This window comes from Rattus norvegicus, chromosome 2 (assembly GCF_021556685.1).
Source record: "Rattus norvegicus strain SHRSP/BbbUtx chromosome 2, alternate assembly SHRSP_T2T, whole genome shotgun sequence".
Lineage (NCBI taxonomy): Eukaryota > Metazoa > Chordata > Mammalia > Rodentia > Muridae > Rattus > Rattus norvegicus.
This window is the reverse complement of record NC_141535.1, coordinates 34214486-34239261: the sequence shown is the minus strand read 5'-3', so window position 1 is coordinate 34239261 and position 24776 is coordinate 34214486. Positions and strand designations below refer to the sequence as shown.

Genomic DNA, 24776 nt, shown 5'->3' with positions numbered 1-24776 from the left:
ATTTTTTAAAACATCATATAGTATGTTAGGTACCATTCTGGCCTTTTCGAATAGTGTGGGTTTTTTTTGGTTTTTTTTTTTTTTTGGTTCTTCTAACCCTATGTCCCCAACTTTCTGCTACCTCGCATCCCCTTTTTCTTCTTTCTGCCTACCCCTCCCCCATCCTTCTTCATCACTTAACATCGACCTCTTTCAAGTCTCCTTTCTAGGTTTTTAGACTTTACTCACATTTAAGCCATTTGCATATATGCATGTATGCATTATGGCCTACGACTCACATATGAGAGGGGACCTGCATGTTTTGTCTTTAGCCACAATTTTTATAATAGCTTATCAAATGACTTAAGAAACTTGTTATCACAAATTACCATAATTTTCATGTCAGTTCAAAATTAGGAAACGTTTTAACACATTTAATTGGACAGAATGCTAGAGATAGGGAGCAGAATGGATGGCTGATGACAGAGAAGAAAGCCCAGAATATCCCGGACTCTCCACTCTGGCCCACCCGGCCAGAGACCTTCTACTTCTTCGGACCTTCTGTCCCTATTCCCGTCCCACACATCAATCCTCTGCTTCTTTCCTTATTGTGTCACCATCTACCGTCTCTTCTGGCCACCTCTAACAGATAACTGTCCTCCTTCCTCTTCTTTGCTTGTTCTTACTAGCATTCTGAGAACCAGGAAACAAGATGCCCACCCATGTTGAAATCAGAAATAATCTACTGGAACGAGAAGTAATCCAAGATCCCCACTGAGGAAAAAGACTCGTTTGTGCTACCTGCCAGCAGCTCTGTTAGCAGTTGAATCAGAGGATAAAGCTGTCTGTCTCTGTCTGGTTATAGAATCTATGCTTGGTTTCAAAGGCAACATTGCTTGAGTTTCTGTTCTGACTTTGCGAAAGGCCTCTCTGCTACCAGACGTTGGCTAATTCTTAGTCCACAGAGACTGTAATGGTGACAAAGTGAAACCAATGTGCCAAGAACAGGTCAAAGGGAGGTCACTCTCCTGAGCGGCATCTCCAATGAGAACCTTCATAGTGTTAGACATCTGTGACCCAGCCAAGTAGCGGTGGCCGGGTCAGTGCTATATATAGAAATAACAAGAGGTGGGCTGAGGCTCTGAGCTTGGCAGAGCTGGAATCTGATCTTTTAGACTTTGATCGTAAGTGAGACAAAACCTGGAAGAGAGCACGCCGAGTGTCAGGGAACAAAATGGCACCGTCCTCACAGAAACAGGTAGAAAGGATGGTGCTTGTGCTACTTAGGTCCTGAAAGGCTATGTCCTCTACAACCTCTGGCATTAAATTACAATCACCAGGACATTTATCTCACAAATAAATTATTCACTGTCACTATTATTCCAGGGCCTTCATGAGCATTTGTTCCTCACCTACAACCATGAGTCTCCCTTCAGGAAATTCTTCATGAACTACTCTCTGGGATAGATGGCTCCCTTCTGCCCCACAATGCCGTCAGAGGACTGGCTCTCACACATACACTGTAAAGGTGAACTCTCCTATGCCTGCAGGCTTCTCATCTGTGAGGGTGAAACTTGTACTGTTGGCTCATCATTGGCACCCTAGTGATGTGTCGTGCACACATGTTCACTTTATATTTGAATATGTGAGTAAATGCAGGTCTTTGAGTCTTCCGTGCTATAATCTCTCCTCCTACCACACGGAACACTGCAACCATATTCCAAGACAATACAAAGACCCAAGAAGAGGTCCTTAACAGAACTAATGAAAGCCACCTCAGCGGGGACCAACAGTGGCTTCTTCTCTTAAGGATGAGTAAAGCAGAACATGATGTAGGTATAGTCTTAGCTTCCGGTAGGGAAGACAGGACCCAGAAAGATCACAATGACTTTAGAAGTCTATCTTCTACTGTGACTAGAACAAAAAGAAAGAAAGAGGATAGTCTAGCAGACCTAACTTGCAAGGCCTGATAAGATCAGCTGGTACTCCATACCATGGCCCCAGAGGACCATGGGAGTTGGTCCTACGCACATACTATTGAAGCATCAGTTTCCTAGAGACCTGAGCAGGAGTTTTAGGCTCTGCACCATGAAGCTATCTTATACCTTTCCTGAACTCTAATTCAATTTCAACGGGGGTAAGAAGGGGGAAAAAAGGAACAGCTGGCATTTTCCTTGATCGCTCTGAACAAAACCGGAAATACTTGGTGCTTCTGGGAGCGGGGATAAGGTGAGATGAGCTGCTAAGCCTTAATGGTCCTTAAACAAACAGGCTGTGCAGCTACAGGGAAAGCATTGAGGAGGCTCTGTCTTCACTATGCCTCTTTTAAAGACCTATAAGATTTTAAAAGAACCACATGACTTCTGTTTTTAACTTGCATAAGAAGCCTGCAGTTAATTTTTATGAGTATATTTCAAACCCCTGCAAAAGAGCTTTGCTAAAATCCATGACAGAGCTTCAACAGCAAGCTTTAAGGGGCTCTTTAAAAAAAATAGACATTTTTATTACCCTTTGTACATTTTCCCTGAAAAGCCAGGTCATATTTGGGTAAATAATATTTAAAGGACAGCAAATCTTGTTTGATGGTCCTCCCTTTCAGTGAAGGACTGGTCTCCTGATTTTTACTGTTAGGTACAAACCACCAAAAGCAAGGCTAACAGATCTCTGCTTAAGAGTTTTCTCAGTTTGGGTAAGTGCTGTTGAAACACATTATTAAACACACCTCCAGCTTCTATTTACTTCCTCTCTGCCCTAAAAGGCTTGGTCCATCTGTGAGTTTCTGTTACTATTCCTTCAGTTGTCCTAGGTATGGGTGGCAACCTTCATGAAACTGATAGGCCCTGATTTGATATGTGTATACATGTAAATTAATCAAATTTAAGAAACAAACAAAGAAACAAAACCCTTCTGCCATAAAATCAATGAGCATATCTAAAAGTGGAATCACTGTTTAACTAATTCTGATCTTCCCTCCAAATATCTCTGGGGTACTAAAGTGAGCAGGATGGAGCTGGTGGCTCCCCGACAGGTCCTGTCTACCAACAGACAGCATAAAGGAGCTAGCCCTCGGGGTTGAAGGCAGATGGGATTATTCTTTTCCTCTCATGTTTTTCTATAGCCTGAAAACCACCATTCTCTCACCTCCCCAAAAGTAGAAGGCCCCAAATGTGCCAATGTCCCAACTGCTTTTAAAAATCAAACCAACATGGGCATTTCTACATGCCCCTCCCACTCCCAAGACAGTAAGTCAGAATGGAGTCAGGCCCCGCAGAGTATGGATTCAAGAGTAGGAATGAACACAAGTCCACGGCAAGAGTCTATTGGGGCACCAGGCCACAATAGCTGGTCATCAGAAACGTCCCTAGGCTTGGTGCCACAAAAACTATAAAGTTCAGAGTTCCTACTATCACTTATGGACCCTATCATCTTCCAGACACTGGACCCCAGCCCTGCCCACCACCCCCAGAGGCCAAGCTCCAAAACATATTATATCTGGAAACTGCTTAACATGTGGCCAGAATTATATAGTAACTCTACAACAAAAATAGTTACTTCTTAACTTAAAAAGTATATATTTAACATATATAAAGTATATTATATTTTATATATACTAACCCTACAACAACAAATACACACACACACACACACACACACACACACACACACACACATATCCTACAACAAAGTAGCCAATCTCTTTTTTTCTTATCTACCCTGAAGTGTGAGGATCCAGGACCAAATATAAATATTCTTTAATTCATAACAGTATTCCCAGAATGAAAGGAAAATTTATTTTAGGATGTGGAAAGAAGGAGTTATATCGTTAAGTGTCTCTGAAGAACCAAATTTGGAAGCAGGACATGAAGATTCACTAGAATTAAGGACTTCACTACTACTGTGAAACCAGCCATGTAGACTGCAGATGTGACTGGGAAGCAGACAGCTTCTTCTGTGGAAGAGCTTACAGAGAGCTAAGGGATCATGGGAAATGCAGCACCATTCCTCCCCTCAGCCTGAGTGAAAGAGTGACAGAGCAAAGCGTGCTATCCACGCACACAAGCTCCATGCCAAACACATAAAACCCTGTTTATACATTTTCCGAGCTTGTATCTCTCAAGAACTGACTCTGTTAGAGTCCTGGAGTCCAAAAATATCTCATGTAATCCACTCCACTTTCTCACCTGACAGATGAAAAGCCCAAGGTCCAAAGAGACAAAGTAACCCCCTCCAAGTTTGTCAGTGTTTGCTGGTCATCCAAAGATATAACAGGACAAAACCCAACCATCTGCATGACATGGCACAGGGAGGCCAGCAAGACTCAGTATTCTTGGATCTTGACAATTTCCTTCCGTTCCCTCAGTCCCCTCCTTTCTAAAACTCATATACTTTGGTGATGGCTGTGCGAATCCAAAGAAAAAATAACATATTAAGCATGTTGCCTGCCTGGAAGCTGGTTGCTATCAACAAAAACATCTATCATAGGTGTTATTGTTTTTACATCTGCCGATAGCATAATGGTTTATGAAATTATGACATCAAGAATCAAAATAACTTTAATGATAATTATTATTTTGAACAACAGCATGCCCAGCATTTCTTGAATATATGCCGGCATATTTTACTAGCTGCTTTAAATGCATTATCTTCCTCAAGTCTCCCAATTCTACACCTAGAGAAGCCCACAAATTTCCTTGATGGTCAATAAAAGATGCTCTTAGGGTGTGAATATAGGCTTCACAGCCTTCCAAGTTCCTGCAGCTAAGCTGGATAAAAACTCACTTCGTACAGTGACAGTAAAATAAAGAAAATGAAAATATGTTATTTTATAGAGTAAGGTCCTGGAGTCTTTTTCCAAACCAAGAAAAAAAAATATGAAAGGCTTCATTTTAAGGGAGGGTATCAATCACTTCCCTTAACCAAGTCATACTGCTATAATAAATGTCATGGCTGAGTGTGAGGTCATTCGGTGTCAGCCTAATACCTCCTTTAACGGGGAGCTAGAAACCAGTCCTGCCATCCTAAGATTTATCTCTGGTTTATACTAAAATTGGTTGGCTTTTCTATTGATTATTTGAGGTACAAAAGCTTGAGAATCAGCTGCTTTTTATTTGATGTGTCCCTTGTATCCATCAAACTTGCTTGAGTGTCATCTGCTATTTACTGTAGCTTAGTCTACTTCCACAGTCAGCTGAGCTCAGTCTAAGTCTGACTTCCTCAATGGTTGGGGGCATGTCATCTGTTTGAATACTCGTCAATGGTCTTTGAAGATTTTTCTGAGATTTTTTACTTATGCCCATTGTTAACCAAGTCAATTTTCTTTACCCCTAGAGACATGCAGGAGAGATATTGTTTAAGGGTGCTCAAACAACTCTCAAAAAGTCACATCATCAATGAAAAGGCCTTCGTGTTGCAAAATGAGAGAAGGAGGGTGTCTTACATTGTGAAATCTATGAGGATCTCACTTTTCTGGAACTCCCTGACATTTGAGCCTTGTGCTGCTGGAAGTAATCCAAGAGCACCATAAAATTAGGGCTGGTCCTGTCTGAACTGAGTCCAGATCATTTCAAAGTGAGTCAAGGCAGGGAAATAAATATTGAACCTAGTTAAATGTTGCTTGAGATTATGCTTGGCACAGAGCGTCCAGCCTCTGATTTGCTCTTAGGTTACATGGGTTATTTTTTTTTTACTTCATATGGGTATGCCAGGGTGGATTTCTTCAATGGCAGCAATTATGAACAAGCATAGTTGCATTTCTGACACGGTTAGTGAAATGAAATATGAAGATTTATGAGATGGCATAGGGTGGATAAGGAGTTGTCCAAGGTCTCAGTTTCATGCTCTTTGACCCCACCCTGAATCCTGTGTCCCTGTCCCTTTCCTTCTCCTCTGCTTGCTTAAGCTAACCTCTTTCTTTTCTTTGCTTTATTTTCTTCCTTTCTTTCACTCTTTCTTTTTCCTCTTTTACTTCCTTCCTTTTCATTCTGAAGGCAATGCCTATAAGTTCTGAATGCACAATAGGAAACAAGGCTAAAGTGAGCCCTTAGAGAAGTTCTAATGATCTGTGGTTTACCCAAGCCCTGCTCTAAGCCACACACACAAAAACTGGACATTTCTCTTCAGAACAAATGGCTGAAATGACCAATTGCACCTTAAAAGCAGTGTGGAGCATAGGGACCAGCACACATGTGCTATGTACAGACAATCTAGGCATGTGAAATTTGGGGGTGTGGGGGCTGAAGGTGGGTCCAGTCCATCAGTGCCTCAGGATGGATGCTACATGTTCTGGACCTTTCTTCTCTCCAGCAAGAGGGAGATACCTCTTAACCTCACCCAATACCTTTGAATTCTTGCTATCTCTAGCCCAGCCAGACATGGAGCAGTATTCTGATGTAGGAGAAGTCTTTGGAGCCAATCAGACCCACACATACCCATAACTTGCACTGTCATATTTCCTGACCCAGAACAATTGACCTAAAGCTCTCCGTTTTCAATTCCCTTATCCATAAACTAGGGGTATTAACAATTCCTACCTAAAAATATTGCTTCATTAAGGCAGTTACACAATCCAGTGCTTAGAGCAACCCCTCATAACACACACGTAGAGTAAACAGAAAGTGGCAGAAATTCTAAAACATGCCTAAATGCCAAAGCATTTCTCATTCTGAAAGACTTGAAGATTCAGCAAAATCATGATCATAGTCCTTGTATACAATTATGGCGGCTCAAAGGCATTGAAAGAGGTGAAAAACTAATTGGAGGGCAGATGTGGAACCCACCAACCCATCAAATGCAGAGTACCTTACCGAGACACACATCTGTTTGCCAGGGTACAGTGACAAGTGCTCAAGCTTTGAGCAGTTTCTACATTGCGAGGTGGGGACCCTACTCAACTTCAGAGTACCATTCTTTTCAACCAGCTCATCTCTTGAACACAGAGACACAACAGTGTACAGATTAAATCCCATTAGGAGAAAAGATCAATGAGGAATATCGGTTTCACAAAGCACCAGACTTAGACTGTCATATTTTAAAGAACTATTTGATTCAATGCAAGTCCAGGAACCACAATTTACATGTGTAAAATGTTTTATAATTCCCAGAGCACTTCATCCATGCACTTTATATTACTCAAGCTCCCTCTAGACCCCTCAGGGTCAGTATTTATAATCTCTGGTGTATAGACAAATAGCCAAGGCCCAGCAAGTTTTTAAACAAATCCTATCTCTTGGTTTCATGCCTCCTGCCTCCGTGGTTGTTATATACTGTTCCCCTTTCTCCACCAGTTGGCACTTAACCCCTCAACCCTTACTACCCATGACCCAGCACTCACCTACCTGGTATGTCTCTTAGTTAGAAACACACCCAGTTCATGGGCCTGAAGAAGGCTGAGAATTAAGAGAGACTTGAGACATATACAGTTTTAAAATCTAGTTATGACTGTATACCCCCACCCCACGAGAGAACCCAAAGGAAAAAAAGTAAGTTCAAGAACTTAGGTAAGATATTCACTCTTCCAGCTCCTGAAACATTCTTGGCACAAAAGGCAATTTTCCATGTGATTTCATGAGTATCAAGACCATAGTATATTAAGAAGATGTCCCTTAGACCTCAGCCACAAAATGATAGTCTCAGAAAGGTATAAAACAATGGGAATTTTACAGATGAAGGCAGATTGATTCTTTTCCCAAACTCTACACTCCCAACCATTATGAATTGTTTTTGTCCCTTTTTTAGGAGAACCCATGCCCCTCTTCTTGCTTAACGTGAAAGTCCTGAGCTTCTAAAATGAGCAATGTCCATGAATACAGGAAAAACAGAACCATTGCTGTTGATTTTATCCCTCCCCCCAACTAAAAAGTGAAGAAGGGTGATCTAGTAACCAGATGCAGATCATTCACTAAAGGAGGCATGAGGTAAGTTCTGAGTAGATTATTTTAAAATAGCACCCCTCATTGCCCTTCCCTAGACCTGAAGCTATGGTGCTAGAAGAGTACATTCAGAATGAGCCACAGTCACTTGACCAAACCTCCCAGAAAGCCCAGCTCCTTAACTTTACAGCACACAGACAGCCACTTGCTAAGGTATCAGCTACTTGGATGAACAAGAGAGACTGCATTTGAGGACATGTTCCAAAATGTCTTCACATTCAGCCTCAAACAAGGCAAGGTATTCCCTTCAAGAAAAACCAAGCCACTATCAACACATCATAGTCATTGAGCAGACTGAACAGATGAAGCTCCCAGGAATCAGCCACTGGACCACTCTTGAGGTTAACGGGAGCACACCCAATGAGGTTTGTAGATCCCAAGATATGATCCCATCAATCTCTCTCAATAAATTACCCTGGCGTTTGCCAGCAGTGTTTAAAATGTTCAGTTGGTTGGACTAGGAAGTTGCTGGCACTGTTAGTCTGAAAGTGACCAATGGAGTACTCTGCTGATGCCAAGGATAAGATTCCTCAACTGCTCTAGAGTTAATCCATGAAATTGGATCATCTGTAGGAGGGCTAATGAGTCTCTAGATGGCATGTAGTCTCCTGCCACCGCTATGGCATTTCTCTGGTGCATTAGAGAATTAGAGACAACCACAGTGCCTTGAACTTTAGGCAGTGCTGAGGTAATCACAAGAGGAACCTTCTTCCAGGAAACTTGATAGACTTCTTCCCACCGTGTGCCTCTTCTCTGGAGGAGCGTGATGAAGCACATGTGTTAGAAGTCAGAGTAACAGGGTTGAATCCCACCTCCTCCCATCAACCTGGTGATTTTGAAAAGGCATTTAACCTCCCCAATCCACAGGCTCAACAGAAAGGGATACAGTTATCACACAGAGGAACATGTTGTTTCAATGATTGAATAGCATGCGTGGTGTGGACGCTGAGCACAGTGCCTGACTCCAAGTCAAAATTAAGTTGAGATGGATTTAACTCTCCCTTCAAATCCCCCGTCTTTCCTACATGTACATATGGACTATAGGCCCTCCATCCTTCCCTTGCCTCCCGGCTCTTTTCCCCTTTAATCTTTTGAAACCCATTTCAGCCGTTACATGCATAAGATCCCATTCACAATCCATACAGACTTCACACGCTGCCTTTCAAAGTTTTCAATAGAAGGTTGCCATGTCTCGAGGGAATCTCCACACAAAATGGTTTATCTGTAGTCATGGAGAGAAATAATGCCCAGAAAGAGAAGTAGGAGGATGGTGGGGCACTCACAGCATGAGTCGGCTTTAAGAGAAGTTGAGAGGTGTTTTTCTAGGGTTGTGGGCCAGTGCTGAAGAGGACCTAGTACTCTCAGATAGAGGCCAGGGTGTAAAGACCATGCTTGGGGCACTTGGTAGCCCCAAGCGATATTGCTGTGTCTACATCTCTAGCACCTGGAATGTCTGGCATAGGATAACTGGGCCAACCTAAGATTCTTCTCTTCCATTTCACATGACCAAGAGTAAGGGCCATCTGGAGATGACTAGAGAAGGCTGTTCTCTGACGTTTCCTGGGACCAGTGCAGCCACACCAATAACCTCGTTGCCCTTCCTCATCTCCCATGGATCTGCTTGTACTCAGTCATATACATACCCCCACCTCCAGGTCTGAGAAAAGAATGCATAGAACAAACCCCAAAGACTTCATGCAAAGCAGCAGTTCTCAACTTGTGTGTCAAAACCCCTTTGGGGTTGCCTAATACCATCATAAAACACAGAAATTTACATTATGAGTTGTAACACTAGCAAAATTACAGTTAGAAAGTAGCAATAAAAATAATTTTATGGTTGGGGGATACCACAACACGAGGTGACCCTTTAACAGTATTAATGCCTTTCCAGCATTTGGGAGATTGAGAACTACTTAAGTAGAGAGTGAGATTGGCCAGGTACATGGATGTGTGTCCTTGGGGATAACAACCAGCCTCATCACCAAGTGTACACGCCATTTGTTCTCTGAAAACAATCGTCCTTGTATATAGTTTTATTCTGTTTTGTTTTTATTTTTCAGTTACCCAGACCACCTTGCGGCTGCAACACAACCTTATGTAGAACTTAGACCCAAAAAATGAATTAGGTATGAGAGGAACTAACCAGACACTCCAAAACTATAACAATTTTTTCTGATGATTGTGATGGCTTCTCTGAAGCGCCCAGTGTGCTTTCCTACCACCCATCCAACAGGCAGCCTGCTGAGGGTTCAAATGTCTGAGGAAGGGTCTTGGCTTGTTGCAATGAATTCACTGTGGCACAAAGCCCTGCCCATTCCTCCATTCCTGTGTGTCCTGGGCATTTAACAAGTGTAGTTAATGATGATGATGCAACCCTTTCAGCTTAGATCCGTCAGGGTCCCCAAGGCACCCAATGATCCCCTGAGAGGCATATATTATCCAAAGCTTTCCCTTTTGCTTAATTACATTGTACTAATGTTCTTTTTCCACTGGATTTCTCTCTGCCAACTCCCCCATTCGGCCAGGCTTCACTGTGGGTTGGATTTACATAAAAGACTAGCAAATTATAATTGTGATGATTGATCACCGAAGTTTCCCCCGGTTCAGATTGTTTCCTAATGTGGGTCATTTTTCATCATAAAGAGTCTGCTGATAATGATGTCATTTCCATTGCTTGAATTTCAAGGCAGTGGCCACATATCTCAGAGTCTAAATGACTGTCTATAGGGCAGCAAAACACATCCTTATCAGTTTAAAGCAGTCGCTACTTTACTCAGGGGGACAAAAATGAGAACGGGAGCCTTCTGAAGCTCATCGAACAAGAGCTTCAGTAATCAGAATCCATATTGTAGCCGGGGAAGCGCAGGGTGAGGAGGGAGGTGGGCTGGCAAACTGGTTTCTGTGAGAAGCTATGTGGCAAGTAAGCATTAGATAAAAACCAGAGTCAGATAGTGACAGAAAATAAGCCGTACTTCTGATCCCTGGATCCCCTGGATACTCTCCTCCACAATCCTGGCACCACAGTTCCATGACAAGATTAATGGGAAAGAATTGAAATCATTTTTGAAGAGCTCTGGAGAGAAACCCATCTTGCCAGAATCGCCAATAAATGTGCCTTTGGCTGAGTGATGGGGTTTGGGACAGAGCTGGTACATGACCTTGGATTTGTGTTTGTGAAGCATGTATTTGAGATGAAATGGTGTCGTATGTATATTTAAAACACGTAGCTGTGTCATTATAACCCAAGGCTTGAAGTTTCAAAGCAGTGTAAGTAAGCCGTGCCCCGGCATAAAAGAAGTTCTGATTTCTGGCATTTGCCTCTAGTCACATTCCAGTAGCGCATCCCCCGGGATGCTCTAGGACTTTCTGCAGATGTTAAAGTTTGAAAATTCCCCAGCCTTCCCTTCTCAGCCTTTCTCATTTGGCCCAGCAAGTTTCCACCCCACCTTATTTTGAAAAAATGGCTAACTTAGAGAAAAATTGAAGGAACAGCACAATAGCACATAAATCTACTTTAATTCACACACTTGCTTTTCATGGTGTGCCATGTGTAGTTCGTCTATGCACATGCACACAATCGTGCGCGTGCGCGCACACACACACACACACACACACACACACACACACACACACACAATTTATATTTAGTCACCAGAGAATTTATTTGCCTGTCTTTATGATATTTTGTTCTTACATTCTAAAGATTCTAAAGAGAACAAAAAGTATTTTTCTCACTCTAAGGACACAATGATCATACTCAAAAAACTGACAAAATACTCTTCTTTAATACAGACACCTTTTCCCAGTTTTCCAGTTATTGTTCCTATAGTTTCATATAGAATGTGTATCTTCTGTGCATTTGTATGTTTCTGAGTGTGCATATGCATGCATTTTTATGTAGAAATTCACATGAATCTTTGGAATCCAATCAGAGATCACCTATTCATCAGCTAGTGCATTTAGCTGATATCACTTTTTGAAGTTTTTTAAATTTACTTTTTGTTCTGTACTTTTGAATTAGTGTTAGCAGATTCAATATAAACTAATTACTTCAAAAGTTCACTCCTTAGTATGGTAGTGAAATATCAAGAAGACACAGTGGTCCACTTGAAGGATTTTTTTTTCACTGAAGAAACACTGAGCAACTAAATGACAAGTAGAAGAAATATATTATTTTTAAAATGGATTAGATAATCTAATATTTAAAAAAATAAAAGGGAGGGGCTAGAGAGATGGCTCAGTGGTTAAGAGCAGTGACTGTTCTTCCAGAGGTCCTAAGTTCAATCCCCAAATGTGTGTGTGTGTGTGTGTATGTGTACGTGTATGTATATGCATATACATAAAATCTTTAAGCATATATATAAATCTTTAAAAATAATACATTTGTTTAAATTGTTTTTTAAAAACGTAAGAAGGAAAAAGAAACACTCTTTTTTACTGAATAATATCAACTAATAAGTGGGGGCGGGACTTAGAAATAGAGAAGAACTTGACTAAGAACAATGACTAATTCAGGCAAGAGTCGCCTGTTGGGGGCAGGACTGAGAGGACGCCTGTGAAAGGAAAGCGATGGGAAAAGGGACTTGGGGAGGGTAATCAAGGATGGGATGAAGTAGAACGAAAGTACAGTGACAGACATGTATGAAAATGCCATAACGAAATCCATTACTTTGAATACCAACTTTAATCATTTAGAATTTAAAATAAAGAAGAATTTTCACCATCAAGTTCATACTGATATCTCCCTTATTCCAGAGTGGGAACCTAGGTCCCCCATGATAGTAGCTCATACAATACCAAGTAAGTAAGATCCAAGATCTCTTTACACTTTTTCTTCTTAAAAATTATCACTGGAGTTCATAATGCTTAGTGATCTTCCCAATGTGTAGGCTTTCTTTTAATCTGTCTGATGCAGTTCCTTTTGCTTTTCTTTTGAGTTCGGCCTTCGTTTTTTTTTTTTTGTTTGTTTGTTTGTTTGTTTGTTTTTTGTTTTTTTTTTCTATCCTTGCTAGTTTAAACTTCGTTGGTTTCTTTTCTGTTTGCTTGCTTGGTTGTTGTTGTTGCTGCTGCTGCTGCTGCTGCTGCTGCTGCTGCTGCTGCTGCTGCTGTTTGTTCATTTAATAGTTTGGTGATGTAAACCATTATTAAGGTGTATAAGTCAAAATTAAATAAAAGGTTATAGTCAGAAAACTCACGCCCTCTGTTTCCCTTGACCTTGGCGCCTGCAGACCCAGGTTGCTAACCAGTCCTACTGGTTTCTAGCTCATTAGTCCTGGGCTCCTTTTTGAAGAAAATAAGAAGCAAATCCCCCAGAACATTCTTAAGATATTAATATTTGTGCCTCTTCTGTAATGATTGGTTTTGGATTTTTGAAGAATATATGAAAAAAATCCCACAAGATGAGTGTACTCCTAACTTTGTTTCCCATCTCCTACTTGGAACTAGAAGAATCCTGTTTGTTTTCCCTCCCAAACATGAGAAAAGTGAGCAGTGAGGACAAGGGAGAAGGATGGAGTCCAGGACCAGCATGTGACATAGCAGGTTACCTCACGTCAAATCCCTCCAAATGTGCACTTCATGTCTCAGTAAAACAACTAAGCAAATAACTTGGCCCTATTCTGCTTCTCTTGTTAACGTGATCCAATTAACTACCCACCCATAGAGCTTCTCAGGCTCAATACAAATCAGATCCTAATTGATCCTGCTGCTTAAGACACTCCCATTGCTCCCTACTGCCCTCGGGATAAATTCAAAACCCACAACTCAGCACAGTGTCCTCGGAAGTCACAGCGTGCGTTCCAGCCCACCTGTGCACACGATTTGAGCCCCAGCTGTCTGGTTTTTCTCAACGCGTGCTATGGGCTTTGTCCATGACTTGAAATGCTCTTATCACCATGAACTAAGAAGTCTGAGGGAGAGGTTACATCTAGATCAATTCTGTCCAACAAGTGTGTTGACAAAGCCCTGGATCTTGCTCACATGGATGCAACTTGGTTGTTGGGTTGACAAGAGAATATCCTGTGGGTTTAGAAAGGAGGAAGGGAAAACTGAAATCGTGAGTTTACTCCTCTTCCCACGGCCAAGTGAAAGAAGGCATTTTGGAGATCACAGTCAGCAGCTCTCAAGTCCCTGCACACAGGGGCTTCTAAGCTTTCAGGTTGGGGAGTGTGAACACCCAGGGCTGACAAAGTTGCTGTCATCTGATGGCAGGTCGACCTCACATCTAGTTCCATTTTGAAATTCCAGCTAGTAAAGCAAAAGCCTCCTGGAGGAGGTCTTCATTTGACTGACCTTTGTGCATTCCCTACTTCCTGGTTCCTGTGGCAGTCCCTATGTGACACTATGGCCAACTCATATCTTTGTGTTTAATCCCCATTCCACCTGAACAGAAGCTCAAAGAGTGGTAACTTTTAGACTATTATTGTAAGAAGAATCACCCGAGGGATTCCTGACTCCGAGGCCTGAGAGTGGAACATAGAATCTTCATTTTCAGCAGATAATTCAGGTAGTCTCAGGACCACGCTGAGAAACAATAAGTAAATCGATCTGAGTGCTTTCTGTCAGCCTTCCCTCTAACGGAGTCCTCTGAGTGCCTCAAATATCTTTCCTCCTAAGGAAAAGACCATTCATCAGACTTGAGTAGAATCTAAAAATAGACAATGGCTCTCCCACACCAACTGCCCTCAGCTGGCTCAGGAGGGAACTGCAACTCTGAGACACTCCCTGCCCTTCACCTTGATTTCATCCCTCCCCTAAAAATATTTATTTTTGAGTTGTGAGTAATACTATTTAACCTTCCCCACAAATGGCGGCCATTATCCAGCTGCCTACGAATGCTCTGTTACTCACATCAATGCAATTTTAATTAAAAAAGAATGTTGATGCTTACGTGTGCATTTCATTCATAAAACTCTCTAGAATGGTGTGATAATTAGAATTCTGTTTCCATCACCTAACTTGCAGAAAACAATTCCACTAGATAATCTTATAGGACTTTCCTCAAAACTTAAGCAAATCAAACTGGGCTTGACATATACAGAGCTGGTGCACTTTGGGAAAACAACTGTCACATAGTAGAGAAGTGGCAAGGAGGAGCAATGGAAATCGTCCTAGCCATCCATTATCATTGTCCACAGGAGGAGCCACACCGACCCAGCTCAGGACAGATGGGCTAGCAGGCTGTGGGAAACTTTGTCTTTGATCATTGGAACATAGTAATGTTCATCTTCACTTTGTACATGTTATTAACTGTAAAGATTGCTTTTTAAGGAGTCTTCAAAGAAATCAGGAGTGATTGTAAGAGGAGCTAAGGAACCAGTCCAGCATGCAAGTTTAGAGAGAGGAAGGAGACACACTGTCACAGTCTCTGATATATTTGTATCAATCTGTTGTGTCTAGAAGAGGAGCCATTGTGTTTTCAAAATCTTCCCACCTCCTCTTCCACATAGGTCCTTGAGTTTTAGGGGAGATATTTGATTTAAAAACAAACAAACATTCCATTTAGGGCAGATCTGCAAAGAGGAATGTCTCTGTATATATCAGCCATACTCCAGGACAGGCTGCTCTGTAGTTGGCCAACATAAAAGGACTTCATTTTACACACACATTTACACACCACACACACACACACACACACACACACACACGTCTTGTTTTGTTTTGGCATTTTTTTGTACTATTTTCTCTTGAAATTGATTGTTTTGTTTTTACTTGTTATTATTTTTCTGGATGTTTTGAGAGAGACAGAGAATATGAAGTTGGTTGGTAAGGATAATCTAGGAGAAGCAGGGGAAATATAATCAAAATATATTGGGTGAAAATATTTTAATAAAAAATTAAAAAGAAAAGGAAAGAAAGGAAGAAAGGAAGGAAGGAACAGATTGAGGGAATGGAGGGAGGGAGGGAGAAAAAGAGGGAGAAGAGAAAGGAGGGAGGAGGGAAAAGGAGAGGACATGGTCACAAGTTACCCCTGACCACCATCACTATTGTCCACTTCTGCTGCTTCATACAAGACTGGCACCACCTCCCATACCTTTCAGACCAACTTAAAAACAAAAAAGGAACAGAAATAATAAAGGCTATAGCCCAAGGTATGCCTTTGTGCCTTCTGCTTAAAGGCTATGAGTTTGAAAGACAAAAGAGACTATGGGATGTGACCATTGAACTGAAATAGGACATTAAATAAAAGATATCACATAAGGGGGGTGCTGAGTAGTACATCAAAAAAGAATATCGGTGGGACTTCTCTACCAACTTTGAAGTGAAAAAAAACTAAAGAAATGGGGGAAAAAGGAAAACCAGAGCATCAGATTTTGGTGTGTTTAAAGATTGATTTTTTTTAAGCTGGACATGATGACATACACCTTAATCCCAGTACTCTAAAACAGACACATGAGGCCATCCTGATCTATTTATACAGACAGCCAAAGCTATATAGTTCTCAAAGAAAAAATCCTGTCTCAAAGGAAAAAGCTGTTATTTTTAATTATATGCATGTATGGGGGCTTGTGCATATGAGTTCAGAAGTCTGGGAGCCAGAAGCGTTGTTAGATAGCCTGAGATCTGGAGTTTCAGGCTGAGTTAAGAGCCAGCTGATCTGGGGGCTGGAAACCAACCGCCACACACTTAACCCCCAAGCCATCTTGGAAGCCTCTAATTCCTATATATTTGTAATGAGTACATATTCCCTCCCAGGTTTGTCCACTATAAAGAACTTTCAATCCATAACAGTGATCACTCAGGGAAGAGAGAAATAACCTCGAGGGCATAATCGGTCCCTATTGAAGAGCTATTTATGCAGTGGCCAAAGGGCCTGCTGCTAACTACATGGTCAAAGACCTTCCTGAGCTGGAAAAAATAAAACTAAATTTTCTTACAGATCCATGTCCCCTATGTGAATAAAGGTTCATATGGCAGCTCTTGGAATCTGATGCTGTCAGATTCAATCCCACCCGTGGAAATTGTTCATGGGATCAGAGCCAAACTTCCATCACATATAAAACTCTGAGAAAGTGGGGCTGATAGTGACTGTGGTACCCACCTATGCAAGGCAGCTTCTGTTTGTGCCTACAGGCCCTTTTGTCCCTTCCTTAACCTTATTTCTGCTCCGTTGAGGTATGTAACTGGCACCAAAAAAAATCCCTCTGCAAGCTTCCAGTTGTTTTCAGCAGACACTTGGGGCTGTCTCCATTAGGTTCTTATTTTATTGGGAAACTAGAAAGGGGGCAAAATGTGGTCTCCATGAGTCCTGTATGAATAGCAATGTCCTTTACCTACGCTTACTACTGCTCTTGAAGGTTGACCTGTCTGTATCATTCCTATATTATGGATTCTGGAAATTCTCTCTTCTTCCAACTCTTCAGGCCTAGAGGTGACAAAGGCTTCTTTGCTAGAAGCCTATGAAGTATTTTATGGCTGGTCACCATTGCTCTCACTTTGCAAGCAGTCCACTGCATCATCCTTTTCCAGGTATTTCAATTTTCCAAGGTCATTCCTGTGCTTTGCTAGGACCCTAACTCTGTCCTGGGATTGTGGAGAAACTGTATAGTGTACTTAGCAATCTAACCGGAATTTTCTTTGCCCTCTTCTCTTCTTCCTTTGCTATTCTTCACTGTTCGTGGTTAATCTTTCTAGTAAGATCTTTATTTGATTCTTTAACACAATGATCAGCGGGCTGTACCAGTAAAGAACCAGACAGTAAATAGGTGGGCCCTAGTGGGCTACATGGTCTACAGCAGTTGTTCAACTCTGCCTGTGTATAGCAAAAGCAGTTATGGGCAGTAACACACAAATGGATAAAGTGTGGCTGTGTTCCAGTAATATTTTTTTATGAACGCTGAAATTTGAATTTCATATACCTTTTATAGGCAATGAAATATAATTCTTCTTTTGATTATTTTCAGCCATTTGAAAATATAAAATGCATTCTTAGTTACAAGCTGTACAAAATGGGTGGTTGGCAGGCTTGGGCCTTTAGGCCAGAAAATACCAAGCCTTGTTTTAAAACTTAGCATCAGAGAGTTTTTATATCCAAATTATTATTCTATATATATATTTTTACCATTTCCCTCCTTTTTAAGACTCTACTAATTCATTCTTTGAAGCTAAATCTTGCTTACTTTTCCCCAGGATCTTTGCCAACTGGCATTGAGTATCACATTCAAGCCACTCTCCTCCATGTACCTTCCAGAGCCAATCCTGGAAGCTGTTGCCACACTAAAGCCATCCCATCCAACATTCTGTCAGGGAAAAGGCACATCCACAAATACCCTATGTTATTCACTACCTGAAAATAACAAGAGTCCTAGCACATTTAGACAAACCCTGCCCTCAGCAGAGTGTGGAAGAAGATGGAGTTTGCTTTCACAGGGCCCCACCTCGTCATGACCACCTGGTACACATCCAAAACATTACCAGCTTTCTTCCCCTCTTTGGGACCACAGTCATCCTCAGGACCACAGTGCATCCTCAGGACCATAGTCAGTGCAGAAATTCTGCTAAGTGCTAAGCTGTTTCACCTACTCCAACTGATAAAGAACTTTGTACACTCAAACTAAAAGTCTTTTCAAAATAAATCCTTTCCTAGAGCAATGGTTGTCAACCCTGGTTACATGTTAAAATCACCCAGAAAGCATTAAAAAAGCTGATGAAAGGAACCCAGGCTACCTTAAGTTTCTATCTTCTCTTTTCCAAAGCTTCTGTAGGGTTCTGTTACAGCAGGAGAGAAGAGAACTGTGGAATTCAAAGGAATAGCCAAGGGAGAAATGTTCAGACAGTTGCAGGAGGTCAGGGTACACTCATTTAGGCCCTCGTCTCTTTCCGGTATTCTTACTTTCCCATGCAAAACTTTAAAAAGTAAAAAGCAGTTGTGAAAAATGGGGTGGGAGTAAACAACTTTATATGACATTCTGGAAGGAGTGTGTTAGTGACTGACTACACCATTGTTAGCTTTGACAATTATGAGACGGAGTCTTATAATGTTCATGTTGTACTTCATCGGGGATTCCACTTAGCTGGAGACTAGGGAAAGTTTCTTTCAGATAGTGATACTCTGGCAGAGATCTAAAGCATCACTAAGAATTGACTGGTAAAAGAATGGAGAAGTACAAAGAAGTGTGCAGATCCCCTGTGGGGGATGCATAGGAGCTTAGAACCTAAAGCTGTGGTTCTCAGCCTTCGTAATTCTGTGACCCTTTAATGTGGTTCCTTGTGTTTTCATGACCCCCAACTATAAAATTACTTTCACTGCTACTTCATGACTGTAATTCTGCAACTGATGATATGAATTGTAATGTAAATATGATAGGATGGATATCTGATATGTGACTCCTGTGAAAAGATAGTTAACCCCCACCCCGCTCTCCCCGCCCCACACCGTGAAAGCGGTCACAACCCGTAGGCTGAGAACTACTGGCTTAGAGAACCCATGAAATAGCATTATTGGTGGAATTTGGTGAAGGAAAGCATGGCGGGGGCAGTCAGGATTAGGCCAGCCAGGACCCTGGAGACCTTTCTGTATCATGGAATGTCATCTCATCTGGTCTTCATTAGCAGTGTCATCTAACAGACTCAGGGCTGGCCACAAAGCTTCCTTACCAGGAAGAAGCAACACAGCTCACACTCACTTCTGCCCAACTCCAAAGTGCATGTCCTTTCACAGTCTTGTCTCCTCCTGTACTTTTCTCTGCCTTTTGTGGGGTGGGACATTTCCCTGGAAACAGAACAATAAATCAGGCTTGGACTTCTGTATAGAATCTCTCTATTTAAAAAAAATAATAAAGTAGCTGTGTTTATATGTAAATAGGGACAAACAAAAATCATCACATAGGAAAGATTAAAGAACACTAACCTTTAGAAAGACAACTTTGTTTTGTGAGGGAAAATACTTCTTGGGCGCAGACTTCCAAAGGCTTCCTACTTCTGGCCCTTAGCATTGGTCCACCGGGCAGGTAGCCATACTCATTTACCTGGTCTTTACTGAGCACGCAGATGACACTTTCTAGGGACATAAGTAAAAAGCAGAAGGCCTCAACACTCTTAGGGTTTACCATCTTTACTATAAGTGCATCTGTTCTCAACCAGTGGTTCATGGCCCTTTGGTGGGGTTCCACATTGTATATTTACACTATGATTCATAATAGTAACAAAATTGCAGTTATAAAGTAGTAATAAAAATAATTTTATGGTCAGAGAGTCACATGAGGAACTGTATTATAGGGTCTCAATATTAGGAAGGTTGATATGCTGGATATCTGATATGTGACTCCTGTAAAAAAGTAGTTAGCACCCCCCAAAGGGATTATGACCCACAGGTTGAAAACTACTGGCTAGAGAACCAAGGTCTGACACTATTACTGATGCTGTAGTGTGCTTATAGACAGGAGCCTACCATGGCAGTCCTCCAAGAGGCCCAAAAAGCAGCTGACTGAGACAGACACAGATACTTACACCCAACCATAGAGCTGAATTAGGGAAAAGTTGGAGGAGGGCGACCACATAGGAAGACCAGTAGTCTCAAATAACCTAGACCCCAGATATCTCTCAGACATTGAGCCACCAAGTAGGCAGCACACAGAAGCTGATCCATGGCCCTCCACACATATAGAGGAGAGGCCTACCTGGTCTGGCCTCAGTGGGAGAAGATGTACCTGACCCTCCAGAAACTTGAAGCCTGAGGGAGTGGAGAGGCCTGTGGGGAGGGAGATCCTCTGGAGACAGGGAGGAGGAGGAGGAATGAGATGAGGAACTCCGGGAGGGTCAACCAGGAAGGGAGTAAATGACTGGACTAAAAAAAAAGTATAAAAATAAATAAAAATTAAAAAAAACCCATGCAAAAAACTGTGAAAGAGAGAAAGGGAGAAATGTGTTCAGCCAAATTCAAAGTCACAAATTCTTAAAAACTGAGTGAGAGAAGACTAGAAAGCTCTGGGGGTTTAATCTTTGATATTGATACCTAGCTGATAATATCCTTCTGTCCTGCTTTGCCATCATAACAGTTTTAAGGATAACCAAATCAAGATCAATAAAATTTGCTATATAAAATATTTTTGCAGCAAGAGAATACCATATTGTGAATAAAATTTAAGCAGTGGGCTAGAATGTTCTGGACCATGATCAATGAGTTAAAAACTGTATAAATCTTCAAAAAAAGTTATGAGTCAGTTCCAAAATCAATAATATATATGAGATTGATCCAATCTTCTTCCAGATGGCCAAGGAAATCTGAGCTGAGTCCTTAATGGAATGGTTAGGATACGGGATGTAAAATGAACAAATTTTAAAAAGCTTCATTAAAATCTTAAAATAAGACAGAAAAATCTGCAGCAGATGGTCCGGATAATAGACAGTTAAGTGTCTGGCGATGGAGTGAAGAAGCTTTCTCACCAGCAATGGAGACTGGGAGAGAGGCAAAGGGGTAAATTACAGAAACTATGGTATTGGGTTTTACAAATGAAAAAAAAAAAGATTTAGCCCACCAGTACCACAGGTAAACCTGGATTTTTATGGAAGCATTCAGCAGGATGCTAAAATGAGGAAAAATACATACGTCATCAGACTTTCCTGAGACCAAGGAGGTGTAGAAGGAAAAGGCACATCTAAAGTCTCAGTCTCCTCCAGGGATCCCTAAAGGCAGTCCACAACGTGCTCAAATGAGCCCTATCTCCACCTGAAGGTCCAGCATCCTTGCCCATCAAAGGGAGATTCCCAATTGTTTTCCCACACATGGCTAGGGGAGGTGGCTGGTTGGGGAGCCCTCCCTTGCTAACTTCTAAACACGAGTATATTGGTCATCCAAAGTTCTCAGTAGTTCACACATGCTTGACAAATGGACACACCTCATCTTCTATCCTCTTTCCTCTTGGAGGAATGATTTCCTTGCCTTTATAGCCATAGCACTTGCTGGCACTTGACAAAGGAGAACAATACATTGAAGCTATCACAGTATCTGCCCAATACGTCCACCAAGCCAACATCCAAAATACCTAGATGTGCAGTGACTTGAGAGCTAAACCTAAGACCTAAGACCTTTCCAAAAAGAAAGAAAGAAAGAAAGAGAGGAAGGAAGGAAGGAAGGAAGGAAGGAAGGAAGGAAGGAAGGAAGAAGGAAAAGAAAAGTCAAGATGCCAGACACCATGAGAACTCTATTGTAGTGGAAAACATAGCCATCTGCACAACACCTAGTGTCAGCCACACTTATCTTACCACTGTTAATAAAATAGAAATCCTTCCTCATTTCTGGTCTTCCAATTTCAGGACCCTTAATTTGATCCGTCAGTTGTTTTCGTTCACGGGATTTGAACTCATTAATCTTAAGATGGCCCAGTGAAGCAAAAAGAGATTAATTCTGATAGAAATAAGTTTTAAGGATAGAATGTTACTATCCCCTGAACCTGTTCATCATGTCCACTAGTAAAACACCTCATCAGTCCATAAATCATTTATTTTCTCTAAGCATTAGTAAAGCCAAGAGGAAATATGGTGTTGCAGTAACAAGGTCAGTGTCACATGGACCTGGCTCCAATTCCAACCCCCCACTGTGTCACCTTAAAACAGATGCCCTCCCCTGCTGAGTTTCAGTCAATATCTTACCAAAGCACAGGAATAGTACCTGAGGATTACACATTGAGAGACACTCCACAAAGTTCCCAGATTAGTATCTGTAGCATAATATGTGGACATCCTATACCTTGCTTCCTTTCTCTCTTCTAACACAGTGGACCCCTTTGTGGGTTGAATGACCCTTTTACAGGGGTCACATTTCAGATATCCAGCATATCAGATATTTACATTATGATTCATAACAATAGCAAATTCACAGTTATAAAGTAGCAACACAATAATTTTATCTTGAGGAACATGAGGAACTGTATTAAAGGGTTGCAGCATTAGGAAGGATGAGAACCATTGCTCTAAAGTTGTGCCAACTGGAGAGTTGACCCAGCAATTAAAAGCACTAACTGCTCGGTCCCCAGCTCCGAAAAAACAAAAAAACAAAAAAACAAAAAAAAAAAAAAGCACTAACTGCTCTTCCAGAGTATTGAAGTTCCATTCCAAGTAAGCACATGGCAGCTTTCAACTGTCCATAACATACATACATACATACATACATACATACATACATACATACATGCAAACCAAACAGTTAAAAATTCAAAAAAATTTCAAGAAAAAAGCATCAGTTTTTTTTAAGAGGCATGTTAGCAAATGATTGCATCTGAGCTATCAAGGAAATTCGAATGAGGAAAATCCTGGAGAGTTAGACCTCGTTGGTAAGAATTAGGGGTCATTATTCAGAAAGGATCATTGAGGCAGACAATGACATATGGTGAACTGGCAAGATCACAGAGAAAGGGCCTGTGTGAAGTTCCTTTGCTGGGTAGAGCTGACCGACATACTTTTCTCAGTATGGCTGACCACATCTGTGCACCATCGACCTCTTAGCTCTCAGCCCTACTCTCTCCACTTCCTCTGCCTACTCTGTGTGTACTGGGGAACTGGATCTCATGCACATAAGTGACTCCATGTATAATTAGGCTATGGGAGTCTAGAAAGCTTGACCAAGGCGGGAGAAAGGGAGAAGCTAAGTTGTCCATCCTTTTTCTCTTTGCCCCGGGAGTGTCCTGCAGTGCTCCTGCAGACCCCCAATTTCAAAAACAAGCAGCTCCTCTGAGCTCTCACTTCCCTGTTCTCCCTGATGCCCCAACTACAGCTCCATTATCCCGGCCTCCCCATGTGGTATGCCTGCCCCAGGTCTGAAACAGCTGTTAGCCATTGCCAAACTCTGAGACGCTTCTCACCCCCTCAACAGTGTCTTGATTATAACTCTAACAGCACAACCAGTTCTATGGAACAGTGCATCTGTTGAGAGATTAAACTGTTTTATGCTTCCTCACTAACCTCTAGCTGACACAACATCTAATCAAAGCATATCCGTGTGATCATTTGTATAATCATGCATGATTCCATACTTTAGAAAACATACAAACTCAAACTACATCATGAGTACTATCCCGGTAAAGAGAAGGAAAAAAAATTCAGTTTAGAGTTCTCCAGCCCAAATATATCCTAGATCTGCTAATACAGGGTAATTACTCATTTGTGGACATGGCATGCATTTATGTCAGCATTTGCAAGGACAATGTAGAAAGGCATATGACAAATGCAGAAATTAATTCCCCAGGCATAATTTGAAATGTATTCCACAAATACCTGAAAGAATGAGGGAATAAAAATCTGACAATTACAGAATAGGGGTAGGAAATCACATTGAAAATCATAATCTCATAATCGTACACAGCTAGATCAAAGCAGAAGGTCCAGACAGTGCCCAGGAAGCACAGAGTGGGAGAGGTAAGAGGAACCCATCGGAACCACAGATACTCCCTGGGTTTTTCCACCCAAGGAATAATAGATGGAGAAAGTGAAGGAGACCCAGGAGTGACTGGCGTGGAACTTAGTGCAACTTAGACATCGTTCTCTAAGTGCCAGCTTGGACACAGCCCTGAAGGGTGAAGGAAGAAACCATCTGATTGCTACGAGCACTAAGTGTCCTTCCTTTGCTGTTGTTTGAGATGCCGTCCTCTCTCTCTCTCTCTCTCTCTCTCTCTCTCTCTCTCTCTCTCTCTCTCTCTCTCTCTCTCTCTGACCTCCAGTCACTCCTGCCAGTGTTTACAGTATTGATTGTTCCAAGATCAACAATGCTTTACCGGTTTCGCCTGCCTAGATAAGAACACTATTAAAAACTGTGAGAACTCGAGGAGAGCAAACCGGAGGGATAATGAGCTGGAGGCTTTGATGGGCAGAGGAAATGAGAGGCAGATTGGCTAAAGCAATCACATTTCCAGCACAGACCCAAAGAAAATCAGGCAT

General features: G+C 41.6%; 1 long non-coding RNA gene across 1 annotated transcript in view; it reads right to left on the bottom strand.

Annotated features, from left to right (window-relative positions):
• LOC134485829 (uncharacterized) overlaps positions 1–19617 on the bottom strand; it is a 167753-nt gene extending 148136 nt beyond the window's left edge. Inside the window, exon 1 of the long non-coding RNA XR_015673835.1 lies at positions 19532–19617. This is a non-coding gene — a long non-coding RNA (uncharacterized LOC134485829). The remainder of the gene's footprint in view (positions 1–19531) is intronic.
• Positions 19618–24776: the final 5159 nt, after the last annotated feature.